Here is a 14,976-nt window from a genome sequence, read left to right on the forward strand (position 1 = left end):
GCATCTCTTAATAGAATATAATAGTTTTCTTCATATGTCTCTTGCTATTCTGGTTATGTTTATTTCTAGATAGTTTATCTTTGTTGCTATTTAAAATGGCACCATGAAAAAAAAATAAAAAAAAAATAAAAAAAAAATAATAAAATGGCACCATGTAATATTTTAATTGATTGTTATTTCTATAAAAGAAGACTAATGATTTTTGTTTCTAAATTTTCTACTGAATTATCTTATAGTCTGTGATGAGTTTTCAGTTGGTTTGCTTGGATTGTCTTGATGTATAATCATATATCATCTCTAAAAAATGATCATTTTGCCATCCCCCCCCCCCCATTTTTATAACTCGTAACTTTCTCTGACTTAATTTGTGCTATGATGGTAGTGAACATGCTTGTCTTACTTATATTGTGGTTCTTGACTCGTGACCGTTATACTTGAAAAAGATTATTTTATACTTGAAAAAGATTATTATGTACAATGTGTTGTGTTTTCCCAGCTTGATAAACAAGGTCACTTACTGCTGTGCTTTGCTTTAACCACCAAAGATTTTGTCCTGTTCTGAACTTGTCATTCATGTGTTTTCAGTTATTCAGTCTGTCTTCTATAAATTTGAACATCCAGATTTGGCTCTTAGCCTGACAGAATCTTGCAGAATATTTTAGAGAATCAGTATCTCTGGAGAACAAAAACTCAGACTCCCCAAAATAGATAAAGTTGGAGATGATTCTTCAGCGTCTCTAACCCCTTCCCCTGAGCACTTAAATTAGCCCTTAGAGAAGTATGTCCCAGCATGTGTTTAATGTTCAAAATATTATTTGCTAACTAAAAACCTCTGTGCCCTTGTATAGAGCTATCCCCTTTGTGCTGACACATAGCAGACATACAGAAATGTTGTCTGTCAAGGAACTAACTGCCCAGGCTGCATTATCCCCTGAATCCATTTCAGATATCTTCAGGTAAAAGGTAGAAGTAATCTTTTTCACCTTTTTCAGTTTTCTGTTGCTTCATAACAAATCACCACAAATGTAGCAGCTTAAACCCCGTGCACTTTTATCTCAAAGCTCTCTAGGTCAGAAGTCTGGGTGGGCTCATCTGGTTTCTCTGCTCAGGGTCTCAGAAAGCCAGAATCAAGGTGTTGGTCAGGCTGGGCTCTTATCTGGAAGCTCTTGGGAATAATCCACTTCCAAGCTCATTTAAATTGTTGGCAGAATCCAGTTGCTTGCAGCTGTAGGTCTGAAGTTTACATTTACTTGCTGGCTTTTAGCCAGGGGCCAGCCTTTGCTCCTAGAGGCCTCCTGCATTCCTTCTTACATGACCCCTCCATTTTCAGACCAATAATGTCCCATCAAGCCCTTCTCACAGTTCAGATCTTTCAGAACGTTCTCTTCTGTTGCCAGCCAGAGAAAACTTTCTCCTTTTAAAGGCCTCGTGTGATTAGATTAGGCCTATCCAGATGATCTCCCTTTGCCATAGACATAAAATAATCAGGGGAGTAATAACACCAGGGAACGAAGGTCTTGGTGACCATCTTAAAATTGTGACTACTACCCAGCCCTTCAAACTCTCATCGAAGGTTGTCCTTTCCTTCCATGTGCATGTAAAAAGGTAACCTCCTTAAAGGGAGCATCCACGGCTGAGGCATTTCATGACACCCCGTCATACTTTGCACGCCTTGCCTGCAGTGGACATTCTGTACATGTATGGCGGATGAATTGTTTTTCATTCAATGACTTGGTGAGATCAAAGGTGAATAAATTTATTCCAGACCAAATTATAAGAGGATCTGCCCGGTTCGAGGAGCAGCGTGACTTGACAGTTCATTGCCATTGTGGTTTTGTTTTTCCTTTTTTGAAACTACATTTATTTATGATCAACTGGAGAGACTAAACAGTGGACACATGGGCTTTAGATGCCAGTGCTATTCATGTGAGGTCAGAAGAATTGCACGAAAAAAACATGAAGGACATGAAGTGGATGTTATAGTAAAATTAATATTTTAAGGGAAAAAAATCATTAGTGAGAGAAAGGAGCGTTCTGGAAAACTGTGTTCCATTTAGGGCACCTCGTTACCAGATTCTTTAAGGGAAACTGGAGGGAGTTCAGAGACGTAAAGAATGATGAAGAGGCTGTAGGGATTAACTTACAAGCAAAGATTTTAGAAGACTAAATATGTAGAGCTTAGCTGAACAACAGCTGAGTCGAGATGTAGCTGTTGTCAAATGTCTGATATCAAGAGAAGGAATGTGTTTCTCTGAAGAGCTGAGAGTCTCTTTCTAAGTATTGGAATCAAATCACGAATGGGAAAATCTTTTCTCACCAACGTGTAAGCAGTATTTAGACTGTGTGCTGGGATGTAAAGTATCAGTTGAATTCAAATCCCGGCTCTTCTGCTTGCATAGCTGTGAAGTTTCAGGCAGCTCCTTTAACCTTTTAAACTCTGTCATGTGTGCACTGGAAATTATACCACCTACCTATCTCATGGGGTTATTATGAAGGTTAAATGAAATGACTTAAGTAAACAGTCAAGTTCCATGCCTGGCACAGATTGCAGGTTGAGAAGGACTGTAGATGCTATTGGTATTACCCTTCTCATCATCACTCTGAAGTGGTTAAGAGTTCAAAGGGCAAGGGTCAGACAAACCTGGGGTACCAGTTCAAGTGCTACCACTTATTAACTCCTAGTATCCTCAGTTGTAAGTGGGTCATAGTGAGGACTGTATGAAATAACGCAGTGTGAAATGCTTAGCACATAGTTAATCACTCCGTAAATATATTAGCAGCTATATGGCATTATTTTCATTATAGTAACACAGTCATTATTCCACCCTGCAACCTGACTAAAGGCTTAGCATATATTCAGTTTCCAAATTGTCCCTATTTACAAACAACAGCATATACATATCTTCATTTCTATTTTTATCACCGCTCCCCATAGACACACACACACACACACACACACGCACCGTTCGATAATTTTTTGTTGGACTGAATTAAGTAATTTCTACCAGTGATTATATCAGGTACTGTGGTCACTGTACATGGCTGGGGAGATGCCAGAATGGGCTTCTGTATTCCTATGTAATCAAAGTTCTAACAACTGATAGAAGGGCATTTTTTATTCCAATAAAACTGATACTTAGATTTACCTAAATTTCTGTGAGGGAATCCCTGCATTCATAAATAGCATTTTCTTTTTTTTTTTTTTTTTTTTTTACTTCTACATACACAAGAGCTCCCTGTGGCTCCTTAGTACAAATAGGATTGTGATGGTGTTATACGGAGAATCTATTCTAGATTAAGTAGAAATGGTACTAATGAGAGGATTATCGATTAGAAGGTGTTAAGATTAATCAGAGGGTATAGTCAGATGTATCAGGTATTCATCAGAAGTAGCTTACAGAAAGTACAAGAGGGCCAGAAGAAGAGATACAGATGGCAAGAAAAGCATATGAAAAGATGCTCAATGTTGTTAGTGATTCGGGAAATGCAGATTAAAAGTATAAGAAGGTACCACTGCATATTTACTAGAATGGCTAAGATTTTTTAAGAACTGACAGTATGCATTCCTGATGATGATGATGTACAGCAACTGAAACATTCATATATGACTGATGGGAATGTGAAATTGTATAGCCACTTAGGATAACAGTTTGGCATTTTTAAAATACAGTTAGACGTATTTCTGTGGTGTTCCACAGGTAAGTATTGGTCCGAGAGAAATAAAAATACAAGTTCAAACAAAAACCTGTGCCCAAATGTTTATAGGATCTTCATTCATAATAGCCCAAACATGAAACAACCCATATGTTCATCAACTGGCATACAGATGGACAATTTATGGTGTATTCATACAACAGAATACCACTCAGCAATGGAAGGGAATGAGCTACTCATGCATGTAACAACATAGATGAATCTGAAAAACATAAATGAAGGAAGACAGACACAAGAGGCTAAATACTTTGTGATTTCATTTATAAGTCATCCTAGAAAACAGTTTCTGCCTTATTAGACTGTGACCTTCTTAGTCTGATAGAGTTCTTTGCACCAAGATAACATCAAAGTCAGTGAACGAGAAGCAGAAATTCTGAGTTTGAACCGTGTCGGGAACAACGTATAGCCCCTACGGGAGTCAGGACTCCAGATTGGGTCAAAGGTGAATACAAGGTAGTTTGGGGTAAATCAGTATGCCCAGGACTATTAAACACGAGGGCAGGGAGCTGGACCTGACAGCATATCTGCTTCAGTGGATCCTATACAAGTTTGTCCACTCACATAGCCTTTAGCCTCCTGAGAACATAACCTTTGATGATCATTAATTACAGCTGATCGCAGTTGCTATCAAGGGTATGATTTGCCTGCCTTTGACAGATTTCCAGTTCTGCCTTGCTTGTCCATTTACAGTGTGCTTTATTGACCCTCTTTAGCAACTCCTAAGAATTGGCCGCGACAGAGACCACACTTACCGATCAGGTTGACCCCAGAGTTGCGTCAATTTAATAGGGCTTCTAGTTAGTTTCTGGCAAACATAAGATGCTGAAGCAAAGGACCATCTTAATTGAAGTGTTTTTGATATGACAGATTTTACAATGATAAGTTTGGCTCAGATATAACCTATGTTTCAGAAATACAACAAGTGATGTAAAGAAAAGAGCCTGTGGTTAGAACTCAGCAAACGTTTTCTCTCCCTGGACTCAATCTGTTCAACCTTAGGCCACGTAACCTTGCACTTAACCGTACAGGGTCAATGAGGCAGGTGGGCTGATGCTCTCAAAGGTGCCATTCAGCTCTAATATGAATCCCATGACTCTAAGAGTAGTTGGTAGTATAACTGGGAGGAGGAATAGAAGAAACATTGCCATTTCTTAGATTTTCAAGCTTTTAGACCTGACTTTCAGGCTTTTCTGAGGTCTGAGGTCAGCTGTGTCCAGTGTTTACATTATAACATATCTATTTTGGAAAAGAACTGGCATGGTTTGTAGACGGGAATGGAAAAGTACTTAGGCTATTCTTGCAACTAGAGGCCCATAATCAGGTTTTTATACTTTTCCTTAGAGGTATATATTGCAATGACTCACTGTAAGAAACAATATTATTGCTCATATTAAATATTCCTTAAGTAGCTTTTCCATATCTTTGAAAGAGTTGTTTCTTCTAAGAAAGCAGATTTTATTTTTGACATGGTGGTGCCCTTTTTTTTAAAGCTCTTAATCTAGTTCTTTTCATGTCAGTGAAACCTTAGCATTTAAAAATGAATTGAAATATTGGTAACTAGTCCAATAGAGATTTTTGACTACATAAGCCAAAACTCCAAAGTTAAGTCTTTGATGCATATGTACGTTTTTCATTTCTTATTTTTTCAATTCCTGTAGACCAGTTCTCTTTGTAGTCAAATTCATTGTAATCCCATCACGAAAGTGTTGATCTTTTAGTAACCTTTATTGAAGCATTGTATTAATCCACATTCCCTCACGGTAACAGACGGTTTGTATCAAACATATCATGCAGCTTAGCTCAAGTCCCATATGGAACTAATAAGCCACACAGTAAGTGGCCTTGTGTAGATGAATATAGTTTGGAAGAGTGTGTGTGTGTGTCTGTGTGTGTGTGTGTCTGTGTGTGTGTGCACGTGCGCATGCATGTGCATGTGTCTGTTGTCTAAACTGAATTTCTCCTGCCAAAACCTAAATGACAAAATGATTCCTGAACCCCTGGAGTCTTTCTTGGCCTGGAAAAATTGTGTGTTTAAAAAATAAAAACAAAATTGAGTACTTTGATATTAAATTAGCTCTCTTAGCTCAATAAGCAGATGCTCACTGAGTATAAGAGCTCAGCATTTATTTCTTAGAAGTACAGTCACGCTTTATTTTAAAATATGATCTACGGAGCTGCAAATGGTCTTACTCCTTCAGTGGAGTAGTACCATTCACCAAGCTGTAGGAACTAGTCAATTTCAACTACAAAGGCTCTAACATCATAGTTGATCTAATTTGGTGAAACTCACAGTGATTTGGATGAAATCAAATTGTATTTTTATACAAGAAGATGGTGTGGGAGAGGAAGATAAGGAAAGATACTTTAATGGAATTGACATGGTTATAATTGTCTGCTGAGGTCTAAATGTATTCTGTGCTCCTGTTTTCTTTTCTTTAACTTGTTCCAGTAACTATAAAGCCAGATCTTCCTGGTTTGTATGGGGATTTTCTTTTGCTAATAGACAATAGCATTTGTTCATTTTTTCAGGGAAACCACCGAACATTCTTCTTCCCACTTCCCATCTCATTTATCATGTGTAGTTTTCACCTACTAGCCTATGATAGAGTTGCACAAAAGTTTAATTGCTCCTGTGGAGTTCTAAACCAATCAAAGTAAAGCCGAAATTCAAGCTAATTGAAACCAAAATTCCACTTAAAAACTGCTTAGACTCTTTGGGTGGTGGTTAAGTAGGAAGTTGTTACAAAAGGTGTTTATTTCAGAGACTAATTTGAGGCAGTTAGACAGACCCAAAGCAATATTTTATTTGCCTGGGTTTCTTGGCACCCCCCCTTCCCCAATCAGAAGTGAGAGCAGAAGGAGCTCTTTAGGGAAGTGTGGTATTGATAGTACTTGGTGAGGGCAGGTTTTGAGGAATGTGAAATAAGATTTTTTTTAGAGAAAAGAGAACTTCAGTCTTTGAACCTAACCTTCAGAGCCGCCTCTGGAGTGTTGCTCATGTTCTACAGCCAAGGCACAGATTGGTTATGTGACTCGTTCAAGATTTCATATATTATGTGGTGAGAACAGACTGTGAGTCCAGGCCTGTCATTCCAGAGACAGAGCTGATTTACAGGGCCTACCCTGGTGGACACTAAATAAATACTTGTTGAATGAAAGAATAGAATATGTAGGAACTTAGTAAATGTAGTTCTTTCTCCCCTTTCCCTGTCCTTTGTCTTTTCCTCCTTGGCCTCACTCCTTTTTTTTTTTTTCCCTGTTTCTGCTAATACATCACCACAGTTAACTTGTTAAAGAATTACTTAATAAAAATTTAGATTTATTCCTTTCCTAAAGTATGTACATTTTAATAGTGGGTCAGCTCTACCTGACATAGTATAGTATATAAGACTGAACCTCATCCTACCCCTTCTATTTTCATATACTTCCCCTGAGGTGTTCAGAAAGGTATCTTCTGTAGGCTCTTCCATCAAAACCTACCCCTCAAGTGAACACATAAAGGTTTGACACCCTCTTCGCCAAGTTTGACTTCTGATACCATCAGAAGTGGGCAAAGTCAGAAATGGGGCTGACTGGGCTGATGTTCTTTCCTGTCTCACACTGTGAATGTGTGCTGTGCAAACCATATTTTTATATCAAAATCCTTATATACATGGTACAAACCTGTAATGTTAGAGCATTGAAAGTGGACTCACAAAACTTTGAAAGGCTCATCAAGATGATGTAGCTCAGGAGCGTTTGTTTAACCTGCAAGATGGGAATGCCTGTCTGAGCTCTAATTCTACTCCACCACTTCCCTTAGTTAGAGGAGTTCCTTATTTGCTTTACGCTTTGGGCTTCTACATAATATTTCATTTGAACAAAGGATTCTAGAGCTACAGAAGAAAAAAAAAAGTTTGAAAATTATTTGGCTAGCCAGAGCAGGGAGGCACTTGCTGATGATCATACAGTAGAGCTCAGTCACCCAGATCTTCTGACCACCCACATCATGTCTTTCCATTTCACTGTGCAATTATTTTAAAGATATTGACATGTATCGTGTTCATTACTGCCTCTTTAGAGTGCTTGCAGTCAGAAGCTTAGTAAATTAGTAAAAATTGCCATGTAAAAAAGTGAACAATGTACTTAAGATTTTTTTTCCTTTGAGTTGAACTCCCCCCCGCCCCCTCCTTTCTGACACTCATTCTAATGAGTTAAGTGATAAGCCATCTTTGGGCACCAGTTTTATGCCCAGCCTAGTAGTAGATGCTCTGATGATGATTATATACGGAGTATATATGTATTATAATGGTAATAAGTATAGTTTATTGAGCGCTTATGTACCACATATTGTTTGGGGTGCTCTGTACACTTTATCTTATTTAAACTTCACAACAGCTCTGCAAGAGAGGTAACATTTCCCATTTTATAAGTAAGGAAGCTGAAACTCCTCAGAGAAGTGAATGACTTACCCAAAGTCAAACAACTAGTAACTGACAGTGCTGTTGTTCACATCCAGATCTTTTGCATCGAAGCTCATTGCAGTGCGTCATGATGCCTCTCATTCCCTCCCCACAGCATTGATCTCACTTACTAATTAACAAATATTTATCAAGTACCTACTCAGTTAGTTAAGGCTTTCCAAAGACAGCACATGCAAACTTGGTGCGGGAAGGGATTTGGGGAGTGGTGTAAAATGTTCCCTCATCCTGGAGGAGTCAGGGAAAGCTACCTACAGGAAATGGAACTTGTATCCACACCTTGAGAACAGATGGAATATTGCCACATGGGGGCACCTGGATGGCTCAGTCAGTTAAGTATTCAGCTCAGATCTTCATCTCCGCATTCCTGAAATGGAGCCCCGTGTTGGGCCCCATGTTGGGCTCTGTGCTGACAGTGCAGAGCCTGCTTGGGATTCTCCCTCTCCCTCTCTCTGCCCCTTCCCTTCTCTCTCTCTCTCTCTCTCTCTCTCTCTCTCTCTCTCTCCCAAAATACATAAAGATAAAGAAGAGAATATGGCCAGATGGAGGATGCCTAGAGAGAGACTTAGAGACAGGAAATAGAGCTCTATTGAGTACTCTGTAAAAGGCTGTCCGGAAGGTTGTTAGCCAGTATGAAAAAGCTGTTATGTATGTAGGGGACTGCATGATAAACAAATTGAATTTACTCATTTGTGTCATACTCGTTTATGTCAGCTCCCCATTGAAATGCTATTTATTAGTGGCACTAGATAAAATAATTTAAACTTGCAAACTCATGGGGTTGAAGAGAACAGAAGAGACGAGAGTGAGTGATAGTCAACAAAATTTTAGAAAAATGCAAACAAATAAATGAGTGATAAACTGAGTTGGCAGAATGGAGAGAAAGGAAGCCTAGAGCTTTCAAGTAACCATGTAATTCAAGCCATAGCCCTCCAGAAGGACTTGAGATTCGGAGGTATGAAGTACCTCATAGAGTGTAGAATAAGGAATAGGTCTAAAAAACAGGAGAATTGCTTGAAATTCTATAGAAAGAGAAATAAGAGTGCCAGTTCACTTCATCCACACTTCATAGCCAAGCAATTACCCCTGCACACACCCCAGTGGGAGATTGGAGGTTTACTTTCTGAAAAAATTGAACCAGAGAAGCTCTGAACTCCGAACTGCCCGGTACACAGGGTCAAGAAATAAGATGCCTTACCGAAAACGAGGGGATTCAGTTAAAGTCCAACATACCAACACTGAATTCCCCCAACCGCTTTTTCCTACTCTCAGAATGGGATCTAGATTATATTCCTAGGCAGAAGATTGGAGGATTCCCTCTGGAGAAATATAGTCCCAGCAATGAGAACTACTGGGATTGATGTGTGCCCCACAGAAAGGGCTAGGCTTCAATCCTCACTCACTCTACAGTGAACCCCCCCCCCCCCCCCAGTTAGCAAGCACTGCATAGACTATCTGATGAGCTTTTACAGTCTCATTCATAATGCCGTGAATGTTTTTTCAAACCTAAAAGAAAAAGGAGGAAGAAGAAGAAAGAAACCCAGAAGTAACAGAAAGTAGGGAAAGAGCAGATGACAAAATACTACTGCTGCTAATAACAATAAGAAGAAAAGAAGGAGGAGGAGGAGAAGGAGAAGAAAAGAAGAATTAGGGGATAACAGTTTTCATATTGAAAGGTCTCACAATGTGCCCAGCACAATGAATGAAAAACACCAAAACAGAGGCTTAGCACTGTGAACTTTTAAAATACTGGGGTTAAAGAATAAAATCCCAAAAACATCCAGAAAGAAGAATCAACTCACATACAAAGGATCAAGAATCAGAATGTTACCAGGTTTCTCAGTTCCCATATGCACAGTTAAATGGCACTGAAACAGGGCACGCCTGGGTGGCTCAGTCGGTTAAGCGTCCGACTTCAGCTCAGGTCATCATCTCGTGGTTTGTGAGTTCGAGCCCCACATCAGGCTCTGTGCTGACAGCTCAGAGCCTGGAGCCTGCTTTGGATTCTGTGTTTCCCTCTCTCTCTGCCCCTCCCCCACTTGTACTCTGTCTGTCTCTCTCTCAAAATAAATAAACATAATAATTTAAAAAAAATTTTTTTAATAAAAAAAATAAATGGCAGTGAAACATTATTTTAGAAATTTTCAAGGGAAATTATTTCAGCCTTGGATTCTATACCCAGACAAACTATCATTCAAGTGTGAGAATAGAATAAAGGTATTTTTAAATATTCAAGGTGTCAAAAAAGATGCCTCCCATGTTCCCCTTTCCCAGAAAACTGTTATAGGATATGCACTACCATGATGAGGCAGTAAATCAAGAGAGAAGTCATGAGATCTAAAACAACAGCTTTGACACAGAAGAGATGATGGGGAAGGAAAGTTCTGAGAAGGGAGCAGTGGAGAAGGCCCCGAGAGCAGCAAGTTCAGAATGGAACAGAGAAGAGGGGTGCTTCCAAGGGGGAAATGGACCTGGTAGGTTATGTGGTGTATTTAATCAGACTGAGAAGAATTTTAAGGTTTTGTTCTAGTTTAGGGGGGATCTAGTGATAAGTATATAAGTACTCAACAATTAACACTGTCTTCAAGATAGGTACCCAACAACTAGGAAAAATGACAATTATCAGTTTAGGAAAAGCAAACCCAAAAAAGTACAAAAAAGGAATAGTATGTTGTTACATGGCTTAGCAGTGAAAAGTATTTCTGCATATATAATAAGGTAAGCACTAAATATTGAGCTAACAAAAATTGTGATATTTAATATCTTAAGGGTGAAGAGAAGTATATTTGGGAGGGTAGAGAGTTAAATCCTCACATTCTTTACGAGAAAGTCATAGGTGATGTATGGATGAGGGGATAAAATGTTTGTGTAAGGGAAGAGTAATATAAAATCTAAATTTTCATTTTTCATAGTAGGAACACAGTAGATGATGTTTAAAACTGAGAAGAATAGGAAATAATAGGAAAATTAATATAATCACACTATTTAGAAATATGAAGAAGTTGTTACTGAAGAGCAAAGAATTTGCTTTTTCATTATAAGCCTTATAGCAGTTTAGACTTACTAAACAGTACATGTACTTTATTTTTAAATTTTAATATATATATGTATTATGTGTGAATTTTTTTGGTTTTATATGTTGAAAATTAAAAGGGTGACATGGTAGAAAGAATTTGGAGTTGTTATTAAGAAATCATAGCCAAGGGGCACCTGGGTGGCTCAATCAGTTAAGCATCTGACTTTGGCTCACGCGTGGTTCATGGGTTTGAGGCCCGTGTTGAGCTCTGTGCTGACAGCTCAGAGCCTGGAGCCTGCTTTGGATTCTGTGTCTCCTCCTCTCTCTGCCCCTCCCCTGGTTCCGCTCTCTCTCTCTCTCTCAAAAATAAATAAACCTTAAAAAAATTTGTTTGAAGAAATTCTAGCCTAAAAAAGAAAAGAAACTCTAGCCTCGTAAAATCAAAAACCAAGAAACAGCAAGTGTTGGCAAGGATGTGGAGAAAAAGGAACCCGCATGCACTGGTGGAGGGAATTCAAACTGGTGCAGCCACTGTGGAAAACAGTATGGAGGTTTCTCAAAAAATTAAAAACAGAACTACCGTATGATCCAGCTCCACTACTGGGTATTACCCAAAGAAAACAAAAATACTAATTCAAAAAGATATATGCGTCCAATGTTTATTGCAGCATTATTTACAATAGCCAAGATAGGAAAGCAGTATACACATACACACAATGGAATGTAAGATGTGAGACACACACACACACACACACACACACACACACACACACACACATGCACAGGAATAGTACTCAGCCATAAAAAGGAGAGATCTTGCCATATGCAACAACATGGATGGACCTAAGTGAAATAAGTCCGTCAGAGAAAGACAAATACCATATGATTTCACTCATATTTGGAATTTTAGAAACAAATGAACATAGCAAAAAGAGACAAACAAAAACAGACCGAAATACAGAGAAACAGAGAACATTAACTGGTGGTTGCCAGAGGGAAGGTGGCTGGGGGATGGGTAAAATAGGTGATGGGGATTAAGAGTACACTTATTGTGGTGAGCACCCGAATAACGTATAGAATTGTTGAATCGGAAAAATGAATGTAGAATGCACAAATGTTGAATGTTGAATGTAGTTAACATAACAAGTATGTTAATTATACTTGGATTTAAAAAATTAAAAAAAAATTTTAAATCCAGCCTTGGCTTGGTCCCTGATCAGCTGTGACCTTGGGCAGGACACTTGCCTTACTGAGCCTTAGTTTCTTCATTTATGAAAGGAAGGAGGTTGGAAAAATGGTCTCCAGGGTCTCTTTAAGATATAATGTCCTAGGATTCTGTGATTAAAAAATGATAATGCTATACAGCAAATGCAGGGTTAAGACCTGGGTAGAGGCTTAGAATTCCCACATTTTCCTTTTTTGGTTGAAATCAGACTTGAAGAAAAAGTTTTGTTGTGGTCTGTGAAAAGAATTCAACACCCACCTTCCATTGTGGAGCCTGCAGCAGGCAATTGACTATGTACTGGCTCAGGGACACATAGCTTAGTGTTATTTCAGTATGGGGGTGTGTGTGTGTGTGTGTGTGTGTGTGTGTGTGTGTGTGTTGATATTTAATATTTTTCAGTATGAATCACAGGTGAAATTTCCATGCCATGTGTAAACAATTTCACTTTTTTATTGAAACAATGAATTCAGGAATGTCACATTGGGATATCAGCCATTTTACTTTTATCAATGTATGGAAAAAATGCTTTTATACTAATATAAGAAATGATGTCATTTAATATGGAGTAGATCTTATAATTCAAGGTCAACAAATCTCAGGAGGTGATTTAGGTCACCAAGCTAGCTTTGGAAAAGGAAAAGAATATTTTCCCTTTGTCTTCTCAAGTATTTCAACCAATTTTCTTCTCAGACTTTGGGGTAGATGGTGGAATAACATGGTTGTGAGAACGAGGCTCTAGCTAATAGTATCTCTGCTATGAAAACATGCGGTCCTGGAGAATTTATTGCCCCTTTCTGGGCTTCAGTTTCCCCATCTGCAAAAGAAAAGGATTGCCTTAAATAATATTCAAAATACCTTTGAGTTTTAACATTCTCTGTTTCTACTTCCTTATTTTTTGTGTATATTCAGACCATTCGAGAGATCTGGTTAGGCTTGGGGGTTTTCCTTTAGCGGTTCAGGGTAGTGAGAGTAAATTCTGTTAGTGTCACTCACACTTAAGTAAAAAAATCAGTGAAGTAGTAGATACAAACAAAAGAAAAGTTTGATTTTGTTGTTATTGGTAGCGGTTTTATTGTTTGTTTCTTTTTTTAAGATTTTTTTTTATCTTTAAGTAATCTCTCCATCCAATGTGGTGGGGCTCGAACTCACAACCCCGAGATCGAGAGTCGCATGCTCTACTGACTGAGCCAGCCAGGTGCCCTAGTAGTGGTTTTATTTTTTAAGAGAGGAAAATATTTAGAAGTTTGGCTTAGCCACTTTTAAATTTAGGTGCTGGAAAAGTAAAACTTCAAGACTGATTATCTTTCATGTTAGTACACCAGTATACAGCTTACAAAGTACTTTCTTCATATATATCACATCATTTGAAAAATACATTTCCACAGGGCCTTGTACATTTGTTGTGTATTTTTTTTAACATTTATTCATTTTTGAGACAGAGAGAGACAGAGCATGAATGGGGGAAGGTCAGAGAGAGGGAGACACAGAATCTGAAACAGGCTCCAGGCTCTGAGCTGTCAGCACAGAGCCCGACGCGGGGCTCGATCTCACGGACCGCGAGATCATGGCCTGAGCCGAAGTCAGACACCCAACCAACTGAGCCACCCAGGCGCCCCTATTGTGTATTTTTTTTAACGTTTATTTATTTTTGAGAAGAGAGAGACAGAGCATGAGCAGGGGAGGAGAGAGAAAGAGGGAGACACAGAATCTGAAACAGGCTTCAGGCTCTGAGCTGTCAGCACAGAGCCTGACGCGGGGCTCGAACTCATGGACCTCGAGATCATGACCTGAGCCAAAGTCGGACGCTTAACCGACTCAGCCACCCAGGCGTCCCCATTTATTGTGCATTTAATGTTTTGTGTGTGTGTGTGTGTGTGTGTGTGTGTGTGTGTGAGAGAGAGAGAGAGAGAGAGAGAGAGAGCACGTGTATGAATATGCACATATATTTAGATCGCTGTTGTGACCAGTTAAAAGCAAGAGGTAGTCAGAGACAGAGTTAGAGAAGGCAAGGAATAGACAGATGAAAACCATTAGCAAGTTGCCCAAGGTACATAGAAGGACCTAATTTTAAAAAATCAACTCTAGCAGAAATAAGTAAAACTAAGACCAGATCCATCCACAGGCCATAGTTTCCTCATACCAGCTCTACAGCTGTAAGTCCTGGTTCTGGACAAGAGGAAAGTTAGGAATGAGAGAAAAACAGAGCACAGCTTCTAACAAAAGTGGCTTGCTATTTATTTGTTTAATAAGCATTAACCGAGCCCTAGCACTGTCAGACACTGTTGGAAATTAGAGAGGAGCACGACATTGCCCTTGGTTATACAAAGGGGAAGGTCAGGGAATGAAGGGCTGAATGTGCCCAGAGTATCTACTGCCAGCCTTCAGTATCGAAAACCAAATACTGGTTTTGCAGTATGTGTCCCTGGAGTTAACGACAGCAAACCCTGTAGAGCTCTTTGAAATGTGCTAATTCCATACGTGGCCATTCCTTGTCTTCTCTAACTTTAGGAGGCAAGGAAGCAGGAGAGGAAGAGGCTACCTTTTTTTTTTTTTTTTCAACG

At 39.0% G+C, this 14,976-nt stretch overlaps 1 protein-coding gene across 3 annotated transcripts in view; it reads left to right on the forward strand.

The window, feature by feature from the left end:
• The window catches only part of UVRAG (UV radiation resistance associated), a 301,824-nt gene that overhangs the window by 254,302 nt on the left and 32,546 nt on the right, over positions 1–14,976 (forward strand). The gene's annotated exons all lie outside the window — the stretch shown is intronic.

This window comes from Herpailurus yagouaroundi, unplaced genomic scaffold, assembly GCF_014898765.1.
Source record: "Herpailurus yagouaroundi ecotype Mexico unplaced genomic scaffold, PumYag 180, whole genome shotgun sequence".
NCBI classification, from domain to species: Eukaryota; Metazoa; Chordata; class Mammalia; order Carnivora; family Felidae; genus Herpailurus; species Herpailurus yagouaroundi.